This window comes from Nicotiana tomentosiformis, chromosome 12 (genome assembly GCF_000390325.3).
Source record: "Nicotiana tomentosiformis chromosome 12, ASM39032v3, whole genome shotgun sequence".
NCBI lineage: Eukaryota > Viridiplantae > Streptophyta > Magnoliopsida > Solanales > Solanaceae > Nicotiana > Nicotiana tomentosiformis.
In genome coordinates, this window is record NC_090823.1 from 51,526,502 (window position 1) to 51,532,186 (window position 5,685).

A 5,685-nucleotide genomic window follows, 5' to 3' on the forward strand; every position below is an offset into this window, starting at 1 on the left:
ACCCATCTTCGCATTTGTGAGAAGTTCCCCAACTATGTCTGTGCCGCAATTGCTAGACTTTCTTCGCAATTGCGAACCCATATTGCAATTGCGATAACTACAGCTGAACATAAGGGTTGGAAGTCGGGATTTCATCTCATACTCTCATTTTGGAACCCTAGACTCGGTAGGAGGTGATTTGGAGAGGGGATTTTCATCTACAAACTTTGGGTAAGTGATTCTAATCTATTTCTAATCATATTCCATCAACATATCTTAGATTTTAACATCAAAATCATGTAAATCAAAGTGAAAAATTTTGTGAAACCTTGTCAAGTTTTTGAAAAATAAGAATTTGAGTTTTGAGAGTCGATTTGGACTCAAATTTTGAAACTAATCACATATATGAACTCGTGGGGTCATGGGTAGTCGGAATCTACTATTGGACCCGGATTTTGACCGGGAGAGCCCCGGGTTGACTTTTATTGACTTTTTAAAAAAAGTGTAAAGATCATGGCTTTATTTATTGTAATTGATTTTCCTTGCATTGTTTGATGATATTAAGTCGATTTTGGTTAGATTTGAGCCACGTGGAGGTAAATTTTCGGAGAAAAGCTATTTTCAAGAGTTGAATTGACCTAGTTGAGGTAAGTATCTTGTCTAACTTTGTGTGGGGGAACTACTCCTTAGGATTTGGGATTGATTGTGTCTTTTGTGCTATGTGAAAGCTATGTACGCAAGGTGATGAGTGTGTACATGTGTTGTACGTGGTATTTGACCGGTTTAGATTGCTTAGACTCTTTACATGCTTTAATTAAAATGTTATATCATGTTCTAAATTCTTATAGTCAATCTATTCTTACTTGTGTTAGTCTATCCTTACATGCCTTAAATGACTTGTTTAACACTTGTTCTACATCCTACTTGATAAATTGCTCTCATGCTTTAGTTGAACTTGTTGCCCCTTTTATTGTTACATGTTATCTCTTTCATTGTTCCTTACTATTACTTGAAGTCATTGTACGTGTTATCTCTTTCTGTTGATTATTATTATTTGAAGTCATTGTTACAAGTTATCTCTTTCGTTGCTATTATTCTTATTTGAAGTCATGTTATCTCTTCCATTGTGAGTTATTTGTATTTAGTTCGTGGTTACACATCATCTTTTTTATTGTTAAGTTATTGGTGTTGAAGTTGTGAAAGCCGTATCACTTTGAGGCGAATTTGATAATTGTTGAGATATCTTTCTTGTTGAGAATTTTATATTCATTTTTATTGTTCATATTTTTGTACACGTTGTGGTGGAGCCATGGGCTATTGTTGTGGAAACATTGATATTGTTGATTGTTGGCAAGTTGTGATATATGGGCATTTGTGGTGTGAGTTGTTATTATGATGTGATATTGACGCATATGCGGTGGTATAAGGCTAGGGGTTAATGTGCATGCTGTTGCACCGTATTTTGCACAAGTCAAAACAATGTGTAACTTATAGTACTCTACAAGGTTAGTTAAAGTTTAGAGTTGCCACCTAGTATTTAAGGTATACTAGGACACCTATACTATACTATGTAATGTACATTTGATTATGGTCTGTGAAATCGTTGAGATTCCAGGTAAGGGTTCAAGTTATCTCGAGGGGAAGGTGTTAGACATCCCTTAGGATCCACAAAATGTGATTTCTGTGGACTCAATCAAATAAATGAGGGAATGTTCAAAAGAATGATTAATTTGATATATACAAAGAACGATCAAGTAGCTTGAATGAAGAGTGATTGGACAAGAATGTTATATGGTGAAAGATAAATGTCTATGTATGATAAATTATATACAAAAGAGGGATGAAGTATGTGAGAATTATATTTTTTTATAAATTGAAAAAATGCAAATCAAATATGTAGTAACAAGTGAAGTATTTTTGTAAATTAACTAGATGAATTGTAGTTAAAGAATGCACTTGGAAGAATTTGATTTATGTCCAGAGATAAACTATTTTGAGTGATGGGCTAACGAAAAAGGAAAACTTACTTTAAAGTGACTGGCCATAAGTGGGTTTGTGTAATAAATAGGATAAAAAATAGTTGGTTTAACATTTACAAGATAATTAAGAAAGTAAATTAAATAAAGGACAATTAATTTTGGCAAGAAAATAATAAAATATTTATGTTTATATGCACATGTAGTAAAAGGTAAATGAATAAAGTGTATGAAATAATTTATATTTAAAAATCGGGGTACAAAACTTAAAGAGGAGAATTTGGTATTTTAAAGAATGAGTTAAGTGAAGAGGGATAACGTTTGTATTTGACTAAAGTATAAAATGTAATAAAGAACAATAACAATAAACAAGACAAGGTTAAGTGATATACAAACACTATGTCATGCACTTTTAATTAAATAATTAACATATGAAAGAATTTGTTCTGAAATGAATGAACAAGTACAAGAAATTGCTAAAGAAATAAAGATATAAGAGAATATGTAGTAATAAGTGGAATATGTGTAAATTGACTAAATGAATATTAATTAAAAATATGCTTGAAAGAATTTAACTTATGTATAAGAGTTAACTATTTAAAGTGAACGATTAAAAAAAAAAACTCAAACCAACATAATTGGCCAAAAATGGAAAAGAGTTATCTTCAAATAATTATCTCCTTGTGTATAATGAATGAAGTGAAAAATTGATTTGATAGATAAGGAATGAGTATAGTATAAGATGTGTATCATATATAAGGAAAATATTTTAATAGGAAATGAATTATAATGAAGTAAATAATCAAAGACCCAATCGTTCGGGTCAAAACCAAATGAGCACAAGATCTAAATGTCAAAATTGGCAATCCAACTATATTTTCCAAACATGCCTACTCAAAGTGAAATAATCAAGGATATCTTATGAATAGATTGATTTGAGATGCACACTAGTATAATTGTGAATGATGACACTATCTATCTATTTTTTAAATAAAAGATGACATATCCTTTATTTTTATGTTTATATCTTATTTAGCTAGTTAGATGTACATCAATCCCAAATTAATTAATCACATTATGAATGTATTCAACAACCCAATATATATGCACAAATTTATGAATTGTTAAACATACAATAATACGAGATACCCCGATTATTAACTAGATGCAATATCCTAAGTGTTTAGTAAATAGATAATATTATGGCAAGCAAACAAACACATCTATTTACTACTTTACTATACTTTACGTTTTGGGTATATCCAAGAACAGGAAGTACAAAGCGAGGATTTAATGCGGGGATTCTTCTTTGATTTTTCTTCAAACGTCATCTCTGAAAGATAACTCCCGGGTAGGGTACCTCACAAAAGAAACAACGAAATATTAGCGAATAACATAACTATAATATATAAAGAATGAAAGTATTTTTTTGAAATTGTTTTGGAAATTGTTTGAAATATTATAGAAAATGTTTCTTTGTTTCTGAAAGATTATCTTAAAAATGTTTTTGGAAATAGTTTGAAAAAATATTTATTGGGAAATTGTTTTCCTTTTTTTTTTGGAAAATAGCTTTGGAAAATAGTTTAAAATAATATAAGAGCCTCAAATGTGTATATTTAATATCCGTCTAGACATGAGAACGCGAACCCTCAGTTGCGACTCCGGTGGCCAACCGTGTCGCTCTCCGTAGGTTGTTGGTTCACATTCTCTTCTTTTTCTTTTTCGATGTTTATTATCATCACCTCGTTATTATAGAGCCCAGTCCAGAGGGTCATTCGGGGCATCGTGGCCTCAAAAATTATTCTCATAGGCCATAGCGCAACATTATGAAAATCGACAGCAACCAAGTGTAATATTTGTTCAAAATTATTTCACATAGCAGAGGCAACTAGTTGCGCAATGTCGAAATCCAGCCCTTTACTCAAAGTAGGCAACCAAGTTATCGAGCAGACTTGCCGTTTAACCAAGAAAACAACGGCGACAGACAAAGCACAACAGTCAAAGAACCATAGCAAAATATCACGACCATAATATAGTACGACAAAAAAAGTCATGGTCACATTCATATATTGTCCAACCAATTTTGACATAACGGAGCCTGTGACAGGCGAAGAGGACAGAGAAAAACATAACAAAATAAGAATAAAGATCGCCGAAAATGGCAAAAACAGTGGAGAAGCGAGGAATCATTGGAACTCAACTTTTCTGGCCCAAAACTTTCCAGATCTAGGCTTGCCATAACATCAGCACTCAATGGACCAACGATGCTCTACGATGGCAAGGGTCACCAGAGCATCATTGAAATAACACACGAGGGGTTGCCGAAAAATTAGCAATCCGGCCAAAGTTAGCAGCACCCAAAACTGGCCAGATCTGGCCGCATCTGTGAGCAAAAATGTGTAACGAAAATAAAAAAAGAGGCCAGAGAACGGCAGTAACAACACATTAAAGGACCAGGTCACCGGAAAAGTTCTTTTCGGCCAAAACCAAACCGGTAACTACACCATTGAAGTCGGTGACTCTACTACCACAACGAACACCGGAGCAGTGTCTCCACAGGAACAAAGTGAAGAAGGTCGCATCAAAGTTAGATATTCCGACAGATCTGATAGCAACGGTGAGAGAAAGGGAGAGAGGAGGAGGGGGAGAGATAGAGGATCACCTAGCCAGTGATTAATTCTAGCCGGCGGACTGGTAGCAGCATTGGGGAAGAAGGAGACGAGCGGCTGGTGCTCTCAAGAGTTGAGAGAGATGAGAGATCCCTTATGGGTTGAGGCCAGATTTGGTGTAAAAAATAAGAGACAACCAAAAAATGTATTAGGGTTGGCCTTATTAAAAAATTTGATGTCTCTTTCTTTTTGTAGTGTAAAAATATATGTGGGGTCTGTGTAGAGTGTATGGGGTAGAAACTTAGGGGTTAAGGTTTCAGGGTAGAACAAAATAAGTGGGTCTTTACCCATTGTATAAAAATCATGTTGGGTCAAATCAAGGGTCATGTCTCATCAAATGTCTTGTCACATCAATGTCATGTCGCGTCAATGTCATGTCGCGTCGGATGTTGATGGGACATTTAAATTTGACCGGACTTGATCCGTATTTTTAAAGTAAATTCTACTGACTTTCATGTAATTAAATAGTTTGCGCTATAAATTATAAAATAATTATTTAATTAGAAAATCTTGTACTATGTATTTAAAATATCAATAACTACAACAAAGATGTAATTATTATTATTATTTTTTTAAAAAGACAATAAATTGATAAAAATCCTAATATTTGAAAATAGGAGAGTCACCAATAAATTATTTTAAATATTGGACAAATGCACAAAAATGGTGGTATTTAACTAATTACAATAAAATGATAAAAACTCCAGTATTTTGTAAAAATAGAAATAATTATCAATAAATTATATTAAAACAAAATAATATGCAAAAAGTCATATTTTATCATTTTTTTAATTAGGAAACCTGCAGAAGTTAATTTTAAAATACGGAGGGTTAAAATTAAGTGTCAACAACAGCCCTTCTTTGACCGGAGATGATGCAAGAGTCTTCGGACAAAGAAACTGACATATTACTCGATTTTGACCCGACATGATAGAGCAATGGATGAAGAGTTTTAGAAGATTATGACCGAACTCTGGTATTTGAACTGTCTAGATATCTCGGGTTATACGAGAATCAGGCCGCGTGTAGTTCTAGGATGCAACTGAGTACTACTTATAAAT

The 5,685-nt window shown here is 33.2% G+C and overlaps 1 long non-coding RNA gene across 1 annotated transcript; it reads right to left on the reverse strand.

Moving 5' to 3' along the window:
• Positions 1–3,988: 3,988 nt before the first annotated feature.
• On the reverse strand, positions 3,989–5,028 carry LOC138903647 (uncharacterized). The gene is made up of 2 exons (XR_011412987.1): positions 4,618–5,028; positions 3,989–4,338 (listed from the first exon to the last, which is right to left on the reverse strand). It is a non-coding gene; the product is annotated as an uncharacterized lncRNA (long non-coding RNA).
• Positions 5,029–5,685: the final 657 nt, after the last annotated feature.